At 45.0% G+C, this 22,699-nt stretch overlaps 1 protein-coding gene across 2 annotated transcripts in view; it reads left to right on the plus strand.

Moving 5' to 3' along the window:
* Adgrf5 (adhesion G protein-coupled receptor F5) overlaps window positions 1-22,699 on the plus strand; it is a 131,049-nt gene that overhangs the window by 12,836 nt on the left and 95,514 nt on the right. The window lies entirely within an intron of this gene.

Below are 22,699 nucleotides of genomic sequence, written 5' to 3' on the forward strand. Positions count from 1 at the left end.
TTGCAGAAAAACCACGCTGGAGACAAAACGAGTTTGCGATTTCAGTTCTGGGTGTACTTGGCAATGCGCAAGACCTGCACGTGCATGCACACGTGCTTGCGTGTAAGTGGAGAGGAAGTAGGAAATGATGCACAAAAGATTGCATGCGGACTGGAGAGATAGCTTAGCAGTTAAGGCACTTGCCTGTAAAGCCAAAGGACCCAGGTTCGATTCCCCAGGACTCATATACGCCACATGCACTAGGTGGCACATGCATCTGGAGTTCATTTGCAATGACTGAAGGTCCTGGTGTTCCCATTTTCTCTCTCTCTCTTTCTTTCTGTCTATCTGCCTCTTTCTTTCTCAAATAAATAAATAAATAATATTGCACATGCAAGCTTTTCATTCTGTGTTAGGGCATGCATTTCTCATTGGTTAGACTAGGTAAAATGACTTTCTTCCCCATACTGTGCATATCTGCTTGAAGTGTGAGTTCTACTTCAGTTCCCTGTCTCCAGGGTCATGCCCTTCTAGCGTTAGAGAATTTTATTTTCTCCTTCAGATTTGCTTGCTGGCTAAAGTAGAGGCGTGATGAGTTGAAAGATCCTTTAATCAACCAAGAATTATTTATTTATATTCGACATTCCGGAACATTACTAAGGCCGAGGGGATGCAGAAGTTCCGCTACAGGAAAATTCCAGAGCATATGATATACACATAAGCAGATGCACTTTTGCGCATTGAGAGGGTGCAAAGAAGCCAGACAATTGTCTGGGGTGAAGGACAGGAAGGACTGGAAAAGGGACATGAGTCCTCACCCCACCTGAGACTTTAATTATTTCCAGAAACATTATTGTCATGGTATCTTCATGGTCCCCAAGACTGCGGCGCATGGTGGCTTGTGCCTTTAGCTGCAGCACTTGGGAGGCAGAGGTAGGAGAATCAAAGCGAATTTGAGCCCAGCCTGGACTGCAGAGTAAATTCTAGGTCAGCCTGGGCTAGAGTGAGACCCTGTCTCAAAAAGAAGAAAGTACAGCAAACAAAATTTTTTCCACTCTTTTTCAAAATCAAAATTACAATTCTGGACATTTAAAAAATATTTTATTTTTACTTAGTTATTTATTAGAGAGAGAGAGAGAATGGGCGTACCAGGGCTCTAGCCACTACAAATGAACTCCAGACACATGCACCACCAAGTGCATCTGGCTAATGTGGGTTCTGGGGAATGGATCCTGGGGCCTTAGGCTTCACAGGCAAGTGCCTGAACTGCTAAGCCATCTCTCCGGCCCCAGTTCTGGACATTTTCTATTTGAGTTTTAAATCCTTGTTTAAAAGTAGATATGGGAACTGGAGAGATGACTCAGTGGTTAAGGTGCTTCCCTGCAAAGCCTGAGGGACCCGGGTTCGATTCCTCAGTACCCGTGTAAAGCCAGATGCACATGGTGGCACATGCGTCTGTCTGTAGTTCATTTGCAGCGAATAGATGCCCTGGTGCACCCTGTGTGTGCAGGAGGTGGTGTGGGAAGGGGAATAGGAGTCATGGTACACAAAGAACCTTCCCAAGCAGTACCTGCTGGTATCCCCAACATCTGCTGGACAGTTACTCATGGATAAGAAACCATATTTTTAAACATCCACCAGCTTGGGTTGAGGAACGTGCTTTTCTCTGGTGACATAAGGGACCTCCTTTGTGCCTTCCTCAGGGTGGTGATGAATGTGCTCTAGGCTCATCTTTGCTAGAACCATCTTCTTGCTGAATTTTATTTTATTTTTGGTTTTTCAAGGTAGGGTCTCGCTCTAGCCCAGGCAGACCTGAAATTCACTATGGAGTCTCAGGCTGGCCTTGGATTCCTACCTCAGCCTCATGAGTGCTGGGATCAAAGGTGTTCACCGCTATGCCTGGCTGAATGTGTGTGTGTGTGTGTGTGTGTTTTTTAATTTTAAACTTATTTATTTATATACGTTTATGGGCTTAGTGGAGTCTCTTGCCACTACAAATGTGTGCCTAATTCTAGCTTTACATGGGTGACTTGCGAACTAAACCAGGGCAGGAAGGCTTGCAAGCAAGCACCTTAACAGCTGAGCCATCTCCCCAGCCCCTTCCTGCTGAATTTGTACCTCTTGTCTGGAGCACGCATTTGGGGAAAAAAGAAAAAAACCTTACCATGTTCTGCTCCATCTCTTGTACTATTCTATTTTTAATCTCCTGCTCATGTAGATCCTAGCAGTTTATGTCTTAGAACACAAAATAGCATAGTGGCGAGAACTGGGTTTAGAGTTTAAATTTGACCTAAAATTGTTCAGTTTGTTCTACTTTTAATCCATTCAGGTTTTTTTTTTTTCTAAAGGTTTCTTTTTCTTTCTTTTGGTTATTTTTATTTATTTATTTGAGAGTGACAGACAGAGAGAGAAAGAGGCAGAGAGAGAGAGAAAGAGAGAGAGAGAGAATGGGTGCTCCAGAGCTTCCAGCCACTGCAAACGAACTCCAGACACATGCACCCTTTTGTGTATCTGGCTAATGTGGGTCCTGGGGAACCAAGCCTTGAACCGGGGTCCTTAGGCTTCACAGGCAAGCGCTTAACCGCTAAGCCATCTCTTCAGCCCATTCAGGGTTTTAAAAAATTATTTATTTATTTGAGAGAGAGAGAGAGAGAGAGAGAGGGAAACAAGCAGATATATATAGAGAATGAGCATGCCATGGTCTCCAGCCACTGCAAACAAACTCCAGACCCCCGTGTCACTTTGTATGTCTGGCTTTACATGGGTACTGGGGAATTGAACCTGGGTCCTTAGGCTTTTCAGGCAAGTGCTTGAACAGCTGAGCATCTCTTAAGCTACCCAAGGTTGTTTTTTTTTTTTAGAAGGCAAGATGGTCATTTTTCCAAGTCTTCCTATATGAAGTGGAACAATTAACTGTTGCACAATGTTGTAAAAAATTAAATGGCATAATCCATAAGAACCATTTTTTAAAAAGTTCTTGGATAAAATTCACAACAATTGGACTGGAGAGATTGCTCAGTGGTTAAGGCACTTGCCTGCAAAGCATAACACCCCAGGTTCGATTCCCCAGTACCCATGTAAAGGCAAATGCACAAAGTGGTGCATGCAACTGGAGTTTGTTTGCAGTTGCTGGAGGCCCTGGTATGTCCATTCTATGTTTGTCTCTCTTCTATCTCTCTCTGCTTGTAAATAAATAAATAAAAATTAAAAACAAAAGAAATTCACTGCAATTACCAATGACAACAGGATCATTGTACATCCAAAAATAAACTCTGAAGCTTGGGAATCTCATAGATGAATTATTTCTTATGGCTTTAAGACAACGTTCATGGCTGGCAGTGTAGCCCAGTGGTAGAGTGAATGCTTAGCATGGCCAAGACTCTGTGTTTGATTATCAGCACAGGAAAAAAAAAAAAAAAAAAGGAGAGAGAAAGAAAACAAATAGAAAAAAAAAAGTGTTCCATAAAAAGCAGGTGTTCAAAAATGTTTAGCCAGGAGCAAACGTTTTACACTGACATGAGTATGCTTGTTGGTAAAAGGATGGGAAAGTAGAAATACAAATACAGTATTAGCTGAAGTGTGTAGTGGTGTACCATTGTAATCTTAGCACTTGGGAGGGAGGCAGGAGGATCTCTGTGAGTTTGAGGCCAGCCTGGGCTACATGGTGAGTTCAAGGCTAGCTTGGGTTCTTTAATATATTATAGTATGGGGCTTGCACCATATAGCAAGCCTTTCTCAAAAACACTAATAATCAGGGGCTGAAGAGATTGCTTAGTGGTTAAGGCAATTGCCTGCAAAGCCTAAGGATCCAGGTTCAACTCCCCAATACCCACGTAAGCCAGATGCACAAGGTGGCACATGAGTCTGGAGTTCATTTGCAGTGGCTGGAGGCCCTGGCATGCCAATTCTCATTCTTTCTGTCTGTCTCTTTTCTTTCTATATCTCTCTACTTATAAATAAATAAATAAACATTTTAAAAGTACCAATTATCAAAATTAAAAATTTAAAAATCTATCCAAGTTACTAAGGAAAACTGGCTTGTGAAAACAGATTATAAATGAATGCTTACAATAAAATCTAGTAACCTGAAAAAGCATCTATTTTCTCACTTGTTATCTGTTTTATAATATTCATATGTATAAGTATATACATATACATACATATATACATATATATGTAATATGTATTTCTTTTTTTTGTTTGTGTTTTGAGGTAGAGCCTCACTCTAGGCCAGGCTGACCTGGAATTCACTATGTAGTATCAGCGTGACCCCAAACTCACAGCAATCCTCCTACCTTGGCTTTCCAAGTGCTGGGGTTAAAGGTGTGCACCACCATGCCCAGCCTATTTCATATATATGTGTATGTATATGTGTATATGTGTATATGTACATATATATGTACATGAGATAGAGGGAATGGGAAGACCAGGGCATCCTGCTGCTGCAAACAAACTCCAGACACATGCACCACTTTGTGCATCTGCCTTTACATGGGTACTGGGGAATCAAAACCAGGCTATCAGGCATTGCAAGCAAGTGCTTTTTTTTTTTCAATTTTTATTAACATCTTCCATGATTATTAAAATATCCCATGGTAATACCCTCCTTCCCCCACCTTCCCCTTTGAAACTCCATTCTCCATCATATCCCCTCCCCATCTCAATCAGTCTCTCTTTTATTTTGATGTCATGGTCTTTTCCTCCTATTATGATGGTTTGTGTAGGTAGTGTCAGGCACTGTGAGGTCATGGATATCCAGGCCATTTTATGTCTGGAGGGAGCACGTTATAAGGAGTCCTACCCTTCCTTTGGCTCTTACATTCATTCCGCCACCTCTTCCGCATTAGACCCTGAGCCTTGGAAGGTGTGATCGAGATGTTACTCAGTACTCCAGTTACTTCTTTCCAGCACCATAATACCTTCTGAGTTGTCCCAAGGTCACCGCGATCTGAAAAGAGAAGATTCTCTACCAAAAGTGAGAGTAGCATTAATATAAGTGTATGAGTATTAAGAGAAGTGCTTACTGGGCAGTTTGATAAGCATAGTATATACATTTAGCCAGACAGCAGCAGACGTTATACCCCTAGGGCTCATGACTACCCCTGTTTTAAGTTTCAGTATCAGGGATGTATTCCCTCCCATGGAGCAGGCCTCCAGTCCAATTAGAGGGCAGTTGGTTTCCACCATGATAGACATGCCACTATTGCACCCGTTGGCTCATTTGGCCTGGCTGGCCAATTATAAGGCTTGCAGTGTCCACTGTTGAGTATCTTCACTGGTGGTATCTCTCTCTCCCGTTGAACTGCATGTAGAGTGGCTTCTTCCAGCTTCCTGTCAGCTGCTCTACACGGAGGAGGTGCAAGCAGGTGCTTCCAACCGCTGTGCCATCTCTCAAGCCCAGTGCCACATGTTTTCTTGCAAGTTCCTCCTACTTGGTTTATCAGCCACTTTGGCCCTTTGCTTGTATGTCTAAATTTAATAGCTGATTTAAACTACTAAACGCAGTGCTGGGCGATAGCTCAGTCGGTAAAGGGCTTGCCTTGCAAGCACGATGACCTGATGTGAAAATGCCCGGGTTTAGTGGTAAGTGCTTCTTTGAACCTGACGCTTGGGAGGAGGAGACGGGCAGATGCATGGGGTTCACTGGCCTGCCGTTCTAGCCTCGTGCTATTGGCGAGTTCCAGGCCAATAGAGATGTCGCAGAAACAAAAGTGGATGACATTCCTGAGGAACAACATCTGAGGCTGTCCCATCCTGCAGCTCTGACATGCACACTCCCATACATGCATACACACCTGAACACACATGGGCACCTGCACCTGCATAGAAAGCTACTAAATGCAAGAGGAACTCCATCTTAAGTAAATAATTTCGTAAATAAAAAATTCAAAAAGATACACATTTAACATATTTTTTTTATTTTAAATTTTTTTGTTTACTTTTATTTATTTATTTGAGAATGACAGCCAGAGAGGGAAAGAGGAAGAGATAGAGAATGGGCATATCAGGGCCTCCAGCCACTGCAAACAACTCCAGGTGTGTGCACTGCCTTGTGCATCTGGCTTACGTGGGCCCTGGAGAATCGAGCCTTGAACTGAGTCCTTAGGCTTCACAGGCAAGCGCTTAACCACTAAGCCATCCCCCCAGCCCTAAAATATTTTTATTTATTTGTTTGTGAGGAGAGAGAAACAAGAGAGAGAATGAGAGAGAGAAAGAAAGTATAGGCACGCCACGGCCACTTGTCACTGCAGACAAAGTCCAGACTCATGTACCACTTTGTACATCTGGCTTTACTTGGGTACTGGGGAATTGAACCCGGGTCAGCAGGCTTTGCAAGCAAGCACCTTTAACAGCTGAGCTATCCCCACAGCCCCAGCATAAGCATTATGTATTTATTTGACAGAGAAAGAGGGAAGGAGAGAAAGAGAGAGAATGGATGCGCCAGGGCTCCAGCCGCTGGCAACTCCAGACACGTGCGCCCCTTGTGCATCTGGCTAACGTGGATCCTAGGGGATCAAACCTGGGTACTGTGGTTTTGCAGGCAAATGCATTAACCACTAAGCCATCCCTCCAGCCCATCATAAGCGTATTTTTATTGTGATGGGTTAGTTCTCAAAATTAAGACCTCCAACTAAAGGAAATGGCTAATACTTCCACTTTTCTAGTGTATTCTAGTCCCATATTTATCCTCAAAACTAAAGCACCGAATCTCACCCTCTACACACACGTGTGCACATGCATACATAGAGACACACTAGTAACACGTGATGTGTATGTAGGGATCTTCCTTGTGGCCTTGTGCAGAATGGTATGAGAGGAAGTGGAGAAAAGAGAAAGAAATGTTAGTAGTCTAGAGAATTAAGAAGATTTAGAGAGACGAAGAGGAAGAGGGAGGGAGAATGAAAGAGAGTGAGGGAGAGAGGATATGGACTTGTCAGTGCCTGTGGACTCATCGAAGGGCAGAGACACTGAAGACCCATGATCCTTTCCCCATGACCACTGAGGCCCTGAGAGTCCAGTTCTGCTCTGCTGCCCTGAGCACGTGCTGTGGGTAAGCTGCTTGAATGAGGCAGTTGTACCAATAGCTCCATTTCACAGGGGGAAAAAACCGAGGGACAGAGAGGGTATGCACCTTGCCAAACTTCTGTAGTTAATACGTGTGGAAATTGGGCTGTGTTGTAGACAGCTCTGTGTCGCTGGGATGAGCCTCCAGACCAGACACAGTTTATGGGAGGAAGAGATGTATTTCAAGCTCGTAGATCTGGGGAAAGTTCTATCAGTGGTGGAAGAAGCTGCTTCCACACATCCAACAGACAGAAGCTACCAAACAGCCTGTAAAAACCAAAAGCAGCAAGCCAGGCGCGGTGGCGCGAGCCTTTAATCCCAGTGCTCGGGAGGCAGAGGTAGGAGGATCACCATGAGTTCGAGGCCACCCTGAGACTACGTAGTGAATTCCAGGTCAGCCTGAGCTAGTGTGAGACCCTACCTCAAAAAACCGAAAACCAAAACCCAAACAAACAAACAAACAAACCGAAAGCAGCAAACTCAAATAGGCAGCAAGCATCAGGGACATTCCCCCGACCCCTCCAGAGCTTAGACTTCTCTGTATACCTTTGGGCTGTAAATCAGATCCACCCCTACACACGTGTTAGAGCTGGGCCCCAGATCTGCTCCCAGGGACACCTCCTCCAGGTGGCTGGAGGTTCAAGTCATAAGCGTTAATAAAACACCCAGGTCCATGGGAGATCCACACTCAAACGATCACAGGCTATTTCCCCAGCAGTCTTATTTCTAGAATTCTGTGGTACCCCATCACGGATCATTCATAAACACTGACTGCACACGGGTTTCTCTATGCATCGCTATGCTAAGTGACGGACACTCAAGGGTAGACAAGCAGTGTAGCTGGTGTAGCATCCCAGGAGAGGCAGGTGAGTCTATGAACAGATCCTAATGAGGCAGGCCAGTTGGTTTTTTGGCGGAGGGAAGTGTTGAGGGCACTGTGTACACAGCTCAGAAGCTTCCTGCAGTAGTGGTGACCTTGAACTGGGCGGGGAGGGATGGTGGAAATGAGTGTGGTGGATAGCGGGTCTGGAGAACACTGACTACAGGGCTCTTGGGTGTGAAGAGAAGAAAGGGTGATTATCTTGTCTATGGTAATCATGTCACAAGGCCTACATGCATCAAATCACATATGGTACATTATAAATGTCAAAAAAACTGGGCTGGAGGGCTGGAGAGATGGCTTAGCGGTTAAGTGCTTGCCTCTGAAGCCTAAGACCCCGGTTCGAGGCTCCATTCCCCAGGACCCACGTTAGCCAGATGCACAAGGAGGCCCTGGCGCGCCCATTCTCTCTCTCTCTCTGTCACTCTCAAATAAATAAAACAAAACAAAACTAAATAAATAAAATAAAACAAAAAAAAATTTTAAAAACTGGGCTGGAGAGATGGCTCAGCAGTTAAGGCCCTTGCTTGTAGAGCCTAATGACCTAGTTCGATTCCCCAGCATCCATGTAAAGCCAGATGCACAAGGCGCATGCATCCGCAATACTCTTGCAGTGGCCCCATTCTCTCTGTCCTTGTGCCGGATGTGGGGGTGCACGCCTTTATTCCCAGCACTTGGAAGGCTAAAGTAGGAGGATGGCTGTGAGTTCAAGGCCAGCCTGGAGACTACATAGCAAATTCCAGGCCAGCTTGGGCTAGAGCCAGACCCTACCTCGAAGAAGAAAAACCATAAATGTAAAAATCTCTGTTTTTTTTTCTAAATTTTTTGGTTTATTTTTATTTATTCATTTGAAAGCAACAGACAGAGAGAGAGAGAGAGAAAGAGGAAGATAGATAGAGAGAAAATGGGCGTGCCAGGGCCTCCAGCCACTGCAAATAGAGTCCAGACGTGTGCGCCTCCTTGTGCATCTGCTTACGTGTGTCCAGGGGAATCGAGCCTCGAACTGAGGTCCTTAGGCTTCACAGGCAAGCTCTTCACCACTCTTTAGCCATCTCTTTAGCCCCCATTCTTTCTTTCTTTTTCTTTTTTACCGGCACTTTAAAATTTATTTGTGTGTGTACGTATGCATGTATATGGGTGTGCATGCCATGGCACACATATGAAGGTCAGAGGTCAACTTCAGGGTAGCCAAACTTTTCTTCCACTTTCTTTGAGACAGGGTCTCTTGCCGCAGGGCACCAGGGCAGGTCTGGGTGGCCTGGGAACTTCAGATTCCTCCTGCTTCCTCTCGCGCTGTCACAGATGCATCGGAGTCACGGATACAGGGGCCTCTCCAGCTATACAGCAGTGCTGGGGAACTGAACTGGGATCTGTAAGCTTTGCAAGCAAGTGCCTTTAACCTCTGAGCCATCTTCTCAGCCCCAAATAACTCTCAGTTATACATCAGTGAGGAGGAGGAGGAAGAGACAAAGGTGAAAATAGAAGCAAAAACTGATTACCAAGGTTCTTAGCTGAAGATAATTGTGTGCTTTGGGGAGAAGAGAAACATCCATGCATGAACCCAAAAGCGCACCTACCTTTTTGCTTTTCCCTAAACTTATCCAGAGAGTCTGGTCACCTGACCTAGGCCTGAAACGAAGCATCAATGTTATTTTTCGGAGTGGGAAACACTGTGGTATAAGCTAAGCCTGCTGTACGTTGGTGGCTAGTCAATGTTTATATGCACCAGGACCACTCATGGAGCTTGTTAAAATGCTGGTGCTGGGCTGGAGAGATGGCTGAGGAGTTAAAGTGCTTGCTTGCAAAGCCTGATGGCCAGTTCGGTTCCCCAGTACCCATGGAAAGTCAGATCCACAAAGCACTGCATGTGGCTGGAGTTCGTTTGCAGTGGCTAGAGGACCTAGTGTGTCCATACTCTCTCTCTCTCTCAAATAAATAAATAATAATTATATGTATACTTAATATATATTAATATGTAATAATTATGTATATACTTAATATTTATATAAATATATATATGTATATATATTTTAATGCTGGTACTGAACACACTCCCCACTTTAGGAGCTGGAGTAGTCTCTGGAATTTTCATTTCTAACCTGTTCCCAGGTGGTGCTAATGATGCCTTCTGGAGCACCCCCCCCAACACCCGGCTCCCCCTCTCCCCTTCCGCAGCCCACTATAAGCACCCCTCTTGTCTATTGCTCACAGTCTCTGGGAGCCAAGCAGGGACTCAGCCAAGATGGCATGGGTGATTCTCTGGTCACACTAAAATTGGAAATGCCCTTGGAGGAAGAATTACTAAGTCTCTGTTCTAAATGAGTCTTTTGCTTAAAAAACAAAAAACAAAAAAATTTTGTCTTTTCAGAAAATCCAATCCAAGTATTTCAGATATTCTAGTTCAGTTTGGTCTGTAAAAAGTGGAAATCTGAAAATCTGGGGACTTGTACAGTTCTTTGGAATTTTAAAAATGAGCTCTTTGAAAGGTCTATTTGTAACGCAGGAAGTCACTCCTTGCCCAGAACACACACTTGATTCAAGCATTGGCCCCTCTGGAGGGTTTTAGAGCTGGGGCTGTGGAGCAAGTTCCTCCAACAGTTTAATCCGGGAGTCTCTGTGGGCTGGGCTGTGAATGACCAAGGAGGCCGTCTGTGCCTGAGGGTGGTCAGCTAGCACTGACCTAAATAAATCCGGGCGGTTTATTTCCTCTTGGGTAGACAGTATAGATAGGGCAGGAAGAAGCTGGGAAAACTAGAATCCTTCCAAGAAAGTGCTGGAAGGATGGATGGGGAAGAAGTGGGCCTGTGTATTTATTTTTCACTTTACTGAAAAAAAAAAAAAATAAGAGCAGTAGATAAAAATACAAAAATAGAAAAAGAAAAAAAAATCAAAACCTTCCAAACTCTAAAACAAATGCCTTGCGTCATGGCTACACACTCAAGTTTACTTTCACATCAAGATTTTAGTGAAAAAGGGCTGAAGAGATAGCTCAGCGGATAAGGCTTGCAGGGCCCAAGATCCCGGGTTTGACTCCCCATTACCCACATAAGGCCAGAGGCACAGTCGTATATGCATCTGGAATTTGAAGCTGCTAGTGGCCCTGGCATACCCATTCTTTCTCTCTCTCTCTGCTTGCTAATAAATAAGAGTAGTTTTAAAATTAATTTTATTTATTTGAGAAGACACACACACACACACACAGAGAGAGAGAGAGAGAGAGAGAGAGAATGGGCATGCCAGGGCCTCTAGCCACTGCAAATGAACTCCAGATGCATGCTCCACCATGTGCATCTGGCTTACATAGGACCTGGAGAATCAAGCCTGGGTTGTTAGGCTTTGCAGGCAAGTGCCTTAACCGCTAAGCCATCTCTCCATCCCCAATATATATATATATTTAAAAAGATTAGACAAAAAATGGCTGTAAAGAAATCAGGTGTCTCAATTAATCTTTAGCACAGTGAGTGATGAATCTAAGCGAGGACCTCCCCTATTTTTCATGTTTCGTTTATTGGTGAGGGTGACGAGATAGAGGTCTCTGTGGTATCCCTCCCAAATAAACGTCAGCTCTTACTGAAAGTCACATTTTAGCTTTGTAACAATGAGTTCAAAGGGAAGTTACTAAATATAATTGTAGCAGTGATTGTATTAAAAGGAAATAAATGGAAAACTACTTTCATTGAGCCAGAGAAACAATGTGTTTTTACTAACCTCCTCTTTCCCCCACATTTGTTTAGTTTTTCATGCAGGGATTTTAGCTGAAGATCCAATATACAGATTTTATTGTGTATTTTTTATTTATTGCATTTTATTTATTTATTCATTTTTATTGTGTATTTTATTGTGCATATATTTATTACTGCTGTCCTTCCATTTTTATGTTTATTTTTATTTATTTGTTTATTTATTTAAGAGCAACAGACAGAGAGAGAAAGAGAGAGAGAGAAAGAGAAAGAGAATGGGCCCGCCAGGGCCTCCAGCCACTGCAAACGAACTCCGGATGCATTTGGCTTCCCTTGTGCATCTGGCTTCTGTGGGTCCTGGGGAATCGAGCCTTGAACCAGGGTCCTTAGGCTTCACAGGCAAGCGCTTAACCGCTAAGCCATCTCTCCAGCCCTGTCCTTCCATTTTTCTTGCTGACCACGTAGCCTACCCAGGTGCCACCTGAGCATCCACCCTACCTGCCTCCCTCCAGATACCCAGGGACTGCCCACTCAAGGGACTCTGTTAAAGCAAGAGTCCCCAAGGCAGGTAGAAGGGAGTCACTAGTTAAAGGAAAGATCAAATGAGTACCTGGGACTTTTGTTTTGAAATAACCAGAAAAATGGAAACAATTCAAACTTCAGGCAAGTTTTGGGCAGAGGTGAGGCCCCTTCCTGGGAAGTACCTCAGGAAGCATAGCGTGGAGCAATCCCCTTGGTTTTCAGTGTCCTATTGAAACCAGGAGACAGTGACAGCTAGGGCCCGGAAGTTCTGTTTAGCAGGTAACCCTGAGAACTTGCCCAGTAGCCCACCTATCAATATCACTGTCACCTAGCCCCAGTCATTGACAGCGATATTGTAGTTACCTTCGCATTGCTTGGACAAAACACCTGACCAAAAGCAGCGGATGGGACGAAAAGATTTGGTTTTGGTTCATAGTCTCCAGGGGAGGCTTCGTGATGGCAGGGAAGGGACGGCAGAGCAGAGGCTGGACATCACTTCTTGCCACCAGCAGGTGGACGATGGCAGCAAAAGAATGAGCAGTGGGCTGGAGAGATGGCTTAGCGGTTAAGCGCTTGCCTGTGAAGCCTCAGGACCCCGGTTCAAGGCTCGGTTCCCCAGGTCCCACTTTAGCCAGATGCACAAGGGGGCGCACGCGTCTGGAGTTCGTTTGCAGAGGCTGGAAGCCCTGGCGCGCCCATTCTCTCTCTCTCCCTCTATCTGTCTTTCTCTCTGTGTCTGTTGCTTTCAAATAAATGAATTAAAAATTAAAAATTAAAAAAAAAAAAGAATGAGCAGAGCTCCAGCAAGTGGGAGCTAGTTAGAACACCCCTAAGCCTGCCATTAAGGCTCTAACTCCCAAATTGCTACCAGCTGGGGGATCAAACATCAGAACACAGTAGTTTGCTGGGGGTCATCTGAATCAAACCACCATACCCAGTACGCTGCTCTTTCATAAGATGAAAAGAGCGGGCGCTGTATGAATTCATCAGTGGCTTTCAGACCACCGACCTCCAGCGGCCTTATCGAGCAGAGCCTCAGTTTCCTTTTGGGCAGCAACTCTGAAGTTTCTTATATTCATTGCCTACCCAGATGAGAGGGAAATATGTGCACAATATATGCAGAGTATATTGTATGTATATAATAGTATATAATGCATAATATATACAGTACAGTCATATATACGTGTATGCATTTGTATTTAGGGAAGGGGAAGGGAAAGAGAGAAAGATATATCCTACTTGCCACTTGGTGCTTGGCATTGTCATTCAACCAGCAAAGTATTTGCAAGGTGAGATCGGGCACTGGAACTCTTGGAAGGCCTCAACATTAAAGAGCGTCCGTGTTTCCCCAACATATAAATTCAAATGCAAATCTTGTTTCCCCACAAGCAACTCCCAATAGAAAACCTTTCTTGTGATGGTTACTATTCATCTTGCCTTGGAACAAGAATGGTCCAGGGCTCTGATGGTCAACACTGATAAACAGCCTCCAGAGACCATGAAGACCTGGGCTGGAGAGATTTCTCAGCAAAGGTGCTTGCTTGCAAAGCCTAATAGCCTGGGTTTGATTCCCCAAGAGCCGCATAAAGCCAGGTGCGCAGAGTGGCGCATGTGTCTGGAGTTCATTTGTAGCAGCAGGAGATCGCTGGCATGCCCATACTCTCTATTAAATATATAAATAAATAAATAATCTTGATAGCATGAGATCTGAGCCAGCGAGGCTGGGAAGAAGTTGAACAAGGGACAGAAGGAGGATATTTAATAACATGACACATCATGTATTGGTACCATCTTTTCTGTCCTCTCTGCCCCCACTCTGCTGAGGACCCTCCTTAGTGGGATTGCTGGTATTCCCTATGTGCCTGTGGGTTATGGCTTGTGAGAGAGCAGTAGCTGGTCATTGTGTGTGTGTGTGTGTGTGTGTGTTTCGGGGTGGGGGGAGATAATGCCTCTTGATATTCCCTCCCTCCTTGTGGCTCTTACATACTTTCTGCCTGCTCTTCCACAAAGTTCCCTGAGCCTTGGTAGGTATGCTTTTATTTATTTATTAAAGTAAGCCCAACAGACTGGGTTTTCTTTTCTATGTGAGACAGCAAGAGAGAGAGAGAGAATTGGCATGCTTGAACTCCAGAAGCATGCACCACCATGTGCAACCTGTGCGGCTGCCTCGTGTGGGACCTGGAAAGTTGAACATGGGTCCTTAGGCTTTGCAGGCAAGCACCCCTTAATCTCTGAGCCATGTGGGTGTGCTTTCAATATACTTTAGCAGTTTTGGGAATTCTGCTTTGGTGCTTTGAGTGTAGGATTGTTTCTTATGCAAAATGATCTCTGTGCATTTGAGAGAGGTGTGGAGACTGCTTTCTGCACTGGGCCCATTCATTCCACATTCACGAGTGAGGGAAGGGTCAGGAGGTAATGGGACAGCCTGTCCCCAAGGTTGCTTCTCCCCATCCTCCCTCCAGCAATGCTTCCTGCTTCCTTCCTTCAGGACCAAGTGCAGCCAAAGGCAGTTTCCCTCCTGCCCCCAGCTCAGCACTGTGCACCGCTCTTATTTTTCTTTTTCAGACGGCCCATGAGGGCTTGGAACTACATCCTTTCTATCCTCTTGGCTGGGGAGATATTTCCAGATAGAACTAGTAGGGGACAATTTTGGGGTCCAGGGAAAGAAGGAGAGGCAAAATTAGCTGCCCGTGGAGAAGAGGTGCCTGGAAGGTTCTGGAACCTGTGATGTCTTTCTGTTCCCTTGGCATTGGCAAGTCTTACCTCTACCCTTTTGCCATTTGTGTCCCTAAAAGGACTACACTGTTTGAATTCAGATGGAGGACGCTAATGAAGACAGATCAGGTGATTTCCAAAGCAGTGTCTTATGCTTGCAGCGAAGAGCTCATGTCACACTAGGGTTGGTGACAACAAGATGGAAAGGGGACCCTTAGGGGCATGTGAAAAAGTGGGGCAGTATCTTCAGAGAATCTAAAGTCAATAACGAAAGCAACTAAAACAGGCAGGTTCAATCTGTAGTTGGAGACCCATGTGCATCAGCGTGAATATAACCCAACATCTTTGTAGACGACAGCATTATAGCTTGCCGTCAAAAGGTGGGACACTTTTGAACCTAAAGTCTTTGGAAAGTTACCAACAGATGGGGTCCATTCTAAACAATAATATATAAGTAAATAAAAATGAAAAGAAAAACTTCAGTTGGTCTAAGTTCTAAGCAATGGCTGAGATCAACTGTGAGTGCCCGCCAGGTAATCTAAGCCTCTTATCCTTATATTGGTATTCTATGCCTTTTTGTAAATGTATACTCCCATGGAAGTTGATTCAGACAATGATGTAGTGGCTTTCAGTTATATAGTTATATAGTGGCTACCACGTTGGCATCAAGAGTAGGTTCCCATGGTTCTGTGGTAAGATCTGTTTGACCTTGTCTAATGTAACTCCGGCTCCTTTGGGATGACGTAGTCTCTCCTTTACAGAGTACTTTAAAAGCATGCTATGTTAGCTGGTGATTAGGAAGACAGAGAAACTGGGTGGGAATTACTCTAATTCTAACCCTATGTAACCTTAGAGGTTTTTATGTCTGAAAATCGGCAAGGACAAATTTTAGTCTACACTGAAATATTTTATTGGATTTTAATAATATTTTAAAATACTTAATGCGATTGAAATTATTTTAGCTAGCATTTTAAAGTGAAATATTTTTTCTTGTTAGTCAGCAATTTTCAATTTAAAGAGTAATCAAAACCATAAGGATTATTATAAAAAGTATGTTTTTTTAAGTTTATTTATTTACTTGAGAGAGCGTAAGAGGCAGACAGAGAGAGAGAGAGAGATTGAGAGAGAAAGAGAGAGAGAGGAGAGAGAGAGAGAGAAAGAATAGGCACACCAGGGCCTCCAGCCACTGAAAATGAACTCCAGACACATGCACCACCTTGTGCATCTGGCTTATGTTGGTCCTGGGGAGTCGAACTGAGGTCGAACTGAGGCTTTGTAAGCAAACACCTTTAACTGCTAAGCCATCTCTCCAGCCCCAAAATTATGTTTTCAAATAAAAGTAGGGGAGTGGTTGAGGTTGTAGCTCAGTGCTAAGACATTTCCCTAACAGGTGTGTAGCTCTGGATTCAAGTTCCAGGACTGGTAAAACAAATAATCCAAAACCATACCAAAAAAAAAAAAAAAAACCCTAGGTCAATTAAAAGGGAAAATTAATAATCTACTCCAGTTGCTAAAGATGCTGGGTACACCCCTGGTCTATACTTCTGTGTACAGCTGCTACAGCGTGGAAAAGTGTGACTGCGTGAGATGTAGGTGTGTACATGGTGTTGCGGTCAGGTTCGCATTGCTGGTAGAAATCACCCAACCAAGAGCAGCTTGTGGGGGAACATAAGAGAGGTTTATTTTGGCTTATAGGCTCAAGGGGGAAGCTCCATGATGGCAGGGAAAATGATGGCATGAGCAGAGGGTGGACATCACTCCCTGGCCAACATCAGGTATACAACAGGAACGGGGGAGTGTGTCAAACACTGACAAGGGGAAACTGGTTATGACATCCATAAGCCCGCCCCCAACAACGCACTGCCTCCAGGAGGCTTCAATTCCCAAGTCTCTGTCATCTGGGAACCTGGCATTCAGAACACCTAAGTTTATGGGGGACCCCTGAAGCAAACCATCACAGATGTATACGTGTGTGCTTGCCACATGCATGTACGTATTTGTGTGTAGAGACTAAAAATATACCTGCTTTCACTCTGTCAATGTTCCAGGTCAAATGAGGCAAGCCGGAGGGGCGTGGGTCTGGAAGGATCGTGTAATTGTTGACGGGTAACTGTGTTTGTGTACTGAGTTTCAGGTCCAAAAATAGCTCTGTGGTCCTGAGAAGAAACCTTTATAAAATAGAAGGCAATGTCATTAGGAAAGCTCTTGAACTTGGAAGCCTGGTACCTTCATCGTGCTGGGCCATGGGCGCGGTGGAGGGCAGAGCAATTTACATAAAACAAGCCCACGGTTTGTGCCACGCCGCCGGGTCATTTCAAAGAGCAGTAGCGACCTCCATGAATGTCTGTCCCTTGAATTTCTTCCCCATCGAGATCTTCAGAGGACACAGGCTAGGACCTGGACAAGTCACTTTCCTGTGCACCAGCCTGACCACCAAATGTAAGAAAACACAAGAACCAAGCAGTGACATGCCCATGTGGCACTTCCACATACGTGAGCGGTGGTACATTCATGTCGGGGGAGGCAGAGGAGCTATTGGATGTATGGAAGAGCTACTCGAACCCAAACTATGGAAACAAGCAAGCTGTTTTGGACATGACTGATACCTATAGAATGTGGACATTATGTCTGTGACTTTAAAACAATATTTTTTTCTTGAAAACGATTCTGGTGAGGTAACATAGTTGGTTCACAAACTCTTATCATTTTTTTTTTTTCCAGCCTTCATTAGGTTCTTTTTCTCTCTGTATATGTGTGTGTGGTGGGTTTGTGCACATGAGTGTTCATTGCATGTAGAGGAAGGTTGATATTGGGTGTCTTCTTCAATCATTCTCCACCTTATTTATTTATTTATTTATTTATTTTTGAGACAAGGTCCCTCACACAACCCAGAATTCATAGATTCAGCTAGCTGGACTAGCTGGCCAGCAAGTGCCAGGGATTCTGTGTCTCTGCCTTCTCAGCGCTGGCATCAGAGACCTGTGCACCCAACGCAGGTTTTTACATGGGTGCTGGAGATCCAAAGTCGGGTTCTCGTCCTTACGTGGCAAGCACTTGACCGACTGAGCCTTCTCCTCGGCCACTTAGCTCCAGTCTTTCGAAAGGCACATTCTTCCTTCTCCCCAAGGAATTCGCTGAACTTCATAAAATTTGATTAATTCTCACTTAGGTTTCATTTTCCATTCTCACCACTGCCTCCCCAGCTTTGGGCTTCCTCAGCCACACTGATTTTGGCTCCAGAATTTCAGAGCCGTCATTGTTCTTCCTACACATGGGTGGGTGGGGGGGTGGTATTTGTTATTTTTTTTTCATTTCAAATTTTTTATTAACAACTTCCATGATTATAAAAAATATTCCATGGTAATGCCCTCCCTCCCCCCACTTGCCCCTTTGAAACTCCACTCTCCATCATATCCTCTCCCCCTCTCAGTCAGTTTCTCTTTTATTTTGATGTCATCATCTTTTCCTCCTATTATGATGGTCTTGTGTAGGTAGTGTCAGGCACTGTGAGGTCATGGATATGCAGGCCATTTTGTGTCTGGGAGGAGCACGTTGTTAGGAGTCCTACCCTTGTTTTGGCTCTTACATTCTTTCCACCATCTCTTGGTTTTTTGAGGTAGGGTCTCACTCTAGCTCAGGCTGATCTGAAATTCACTATGTAGTCTCAGGGTGGCCTCGAACTCACGGCAATCTTCTTACCTCTGCCTCCCGAGTGCTGGGATTAAAGGTGTGCACCACTGTGCCCAGCTAATCTTTTTCAGATTTCTATCTCAAGCAAACATTGGGATGGTGTCTGATCTATGCTTTTAAAAAATATTCTTATTTATTTATTTGCAAGCAAAGAGAGAGAGAGAGAGGGAGAGACAGAGAGAATGGGTGCACCAGGGCCTCCAGACACTGCAAAAGAGCTCCAGGTGCATGCTGCCCTGTGCATCTATATTTATATGGGTACTGGGGAGTCAAAACTGGGTCATTAGGCTTTGCAGGCAAGCACCTGAACCACAGGGATTATCAGTGAGAAAATTAGTCACTCACTAACTCTGATGTCATGTGTGTGGCTGAGGCATGCTGGTGACTCATGATTTGCCATGGGAACAGCAAGTGTCCCCTCCCCTTCTTTTTTTTTTTTTTTTAAATTTTTTATTTATTTATTTGAGAGTGACAGACACAGAGAGAAAGACACATGGAGGGAGAGAGAGAGAGAATGGGCGCGCCAGGGCTTCCAGCCTCTGCAAACGAACTCCAGACACGTGCGCCCCCTTGTGCATCTGGCTAAACGTGGGACCTGGGGAAGCGAGCCTCGAACCGGGGTCCTTCGGCTTCACAGGCAAGCGCTTAACCGCTAACCCATCTCTCCAGCCCGTCCCCTCCCCTTCTTAAGGTATGACCTATCACCTCAGAACACTGACGGTGGCACTGGAGGGTTCAAATCCGTTTTCCTCAAGAGCCATTGCTCAAGTTCCTGTCTCACAAGAAAGACAAGGAAGGTGGCAGTGTCCGTACAGGGTTCCACTTGGAGTGCTCTTGGGATTCTGGGAGAGGTGGCGGCATTTCCAGAGGGCCAGGTGACCAGCTGACTCAAACGATGGGCGACTTTTGATTTTCTACCACGAAACACCAGCAGTATCTGTAAGACACAAAGTAACACAGCCCATCAGTGGAGCAGGGGCCATAACACCAGGGGCAAGTCAATCCTATTCCTTTAATTGAGCCACAGGCAGGAATAGGACAGGACCACGTATAACCTATAACACTGCCTGATTATTTGGCGATCCTTTCCTGGCATAAGGCCAGGTCAGTGGTGGAGAGGAATTTTCCTGGTCTCAGTCCAGGGCTGGAGAGATAGCTCAGTGGTTAAGGCTGTTGGCTGTGAAGCCTAACAGTCTGAGTTCCATCTGCCCACATAGAGCCTGATGCCCAACGTGGCGCACGTGTCTGGAGTTTTGTTTGCAGCGGCAAGAGTTCAGGTGAGAGGCGGACAGAGATATGCATTTGGAAGTCGTTATACAAACATTTTAAACTAGTGGGACTCGCCTGGGGCTAGCTATCAAAAGAGAAGGATTCCAAAGGTGACTGTTAAGAGAAATAACCAACTATGCAAACTGGCCCCGGGGCGGTTTCCTCTCATCTACTCTCTTCCATCTCTATAGCAGGAGTGGCTGGGAATTAGGTAAATCAGGCTAGACTCTGCCCTCCAGGGCCTCACAGTGGATGAACGAAACAGGATACTTTGGATGCAGAGTGGTGACAGCAAACAGACCTAGGTGACAGTGTCGAACCAGGGGAAAGAGTCACTCAGCATAGGCTGGAAGAAATTGAAAAAACACTGGAGAGCAGAACAAAACAAACCCCTATAACTTAAAGAGACTAAACTTACCTGGGTGAAAAAGATGGAAGGGAAGGAATGTAAATAACTGGGGAATTCTGGGAAATGCATATTTTTTGCTTTAAATTTTTTATATTTTTTTTATTTGAGAAAGAGAGAGAAAGAGGTTGGGAGAAAGAGAGAGAGAGAGAGGGAGGAAGGAACGGAGGGAGGGAGAGAATGGGCACCCGAGGGCCTTCAGCCACTGCAAACAAACTCCAGACACATGTGCCACCTCGTGCATCCAGCTTACATGGGTCCTGGAGAATTGAACCTGGTTCCTTTGGCTTTGCAGGCAAGAGCCTTAATTGCTAAGTCATCTCTCCAGCCTCATTTGTGCTGAAATTATTGCTGGAGAGAGCTGAAGGTCCGTCTGTAGCAAGGTTGTATTCCACATAAGAAACACTTCTTACTAACACACGTAGGTAACAGGAACCGGTGAATTATTTATTCCGGTTATGTCAGAGGCTTGCTTGTAGAAGGCGGAGCTGAACCGTCACCAACCCCAGCCTTTTAGAATTCAAGAGCAAGGCCTTAGAGATGGCGATTCCAGCTGTAGCCATGCCAGGGCAAAGGGTCGGTTAGTCCTGAGCTATCGCTGAGGCCATATGGTGGTTCCATTTTTTTGCTTGCCTTTGTTTTTTGCTGCAGGGAGCACAGGGTGTTCCTAGCAACGAGCAGAGGGCTGTGGGAGAAGGAAAGGGACGGAACAGCCACTTTGGCAGTGCCCCACTTCACGTCACCGAGCCAACTGCACCCCATTACCGATGCAGGTGGAATGCTGGCAAGAAGCATTGGCCCAAAGCAGCCTATGACTGCACAGTCTTCCTCCAGGCAAAATATGTACAAGTCAATCCCTAGAATGCAGTTGAGAACCAGTACTTAGAAGTAGAATGACACATTTTGTGTGTTCATGCACTTTTTTCTCAGTCTTCCAAATCCTTGGGTTTCATATACATGAATTCCGTCAACCTTGGATAGAAAAAGCTAAGAAAAAAAAAATTAAATCTGTACTGGAGATGTATAGATGTTTCTCCAGTATCATTATTTCTTGAAGAATACAGAATAGAAAAGTGTTTAATCTACGCAGCAGTTACACTGTATTAGGTACTATAGTAATTTGAGTGATTTAAAACAAGATTCTGGGCTGGAGAGATGGCTTAGAGGCTAAGGTGTTTGCCTGCAAAAGCCAAAGGACCTCAGTTCGATTCCTCAGGACCCATGTAAGCTGGATGCACAAGGGGGCACATGTGTCTGAAGTTCATTTGCATTGGCTGGAGGCCCTGGTGTTCCCATTCTCTTTCTTTCTCTCTCTCTCAAATAAATAAAAGTAAAGTAAAAAACAAACAAACAAACAAACAAACACAAGGTTCTATGCAAATCTTCCACCGTATTATATAAAGTACCATGAGCACCTGTGGACTTGAGACTCTTAGGTTGGCCTGGTGTGGTGGCGCACACCTTTAATCCCAGCACTTGGGAGGCAGAGGTAGGAGGATGGCTGTGAGTTCTAGGCCAGCCTGAGACTCCATAGTGAATTCCAGGTCAGCCTGGGCTTGATTGAGACCCTACCTCGACAAACAAACAAACAAAAAAATGAATCTTCTGGGACTCCTGCTGCTGATCTCCGAGGGTGACTCCCCTCACCTTTTGTCTGCAGTCTGGGTACTTGCGTACTGCCCACACCGGGCTCTGCAGCAGGAGAACAGCCAGCAGGCCAGTGCCCAGGGAGAGAGGGCAACGTGTGCAGCGACAGAGAGGAGCTCAGCGGCAGTAGAGCCCAGGTCTCCAGACAGCAAGTAGCTCACGGACGGTTAGCTCAGTCTGTTGAGCCCCAGCAAAGCCTATCAACCCAACAAGGTTGCTATCCCACTTTCAGACGTAGTAAAACGGTGTCTCAGTCACGTAAATAAACAGAGTGTGGGTCTATGGTTTGAATCCCTACAGTCCGATTCTGGGGCCTTTGCTCTGACAGGACGAAGGTTCTAAGTCTATGGAATTGCCTACATCCGGGACAGTTGGGATGCTTATTCCCCATGCAGATTCCCAGGTTCTGGAAGCGGGAGCTAAACCCTCTGAGAGCAGAGTGCCGGGAATGGAGCAGCATTCTTTCTCCACATAGAACATGAATTAGATGACTGCCTCACTCCCATTCGGTATTCTGGCATTGAGCATGACCCAGTTTCTCTTTGGGCCTCAGTTTTCTCACTTGCAAAATGAGGATGTCAGGGTTATTTTCATCTCAAAAACTCTATGATTCATCCTTAACCCCCTAACTTCATGGTAGCTTGTTGGCTAGACCACTTCCATGTCGTCCCGTCTGCAAATACCAGCTATACTGAGATGCTAAGTGTCCGTGATCATTTGGTGCACAAGTGCTCAATGTTTTTGCAAATTAGATGTCCCCCAATGGGACATACTTATGGCACAGCCCTCCCTCGAGCACCAGGTCAGGTCTCCCATACTCTGGGAATATTTTATATGCTCTGACTT

This window comes from Jaculus jaculus, chromosome 8, assembly GCF_020740685.1.
Source record: "Jaculus jaculus isolate mJacJac1 chromosome 8, mJacJac1.mat.Y.cur, whole genome shotgun sequence".
Taxonomy (NCBI): domain Eukaryota; kingdom Metazoa; phylum Chordata; class Mammalia; order Rodentia; family Dipodidae; genus Jaculus; species Jaculus jaculus.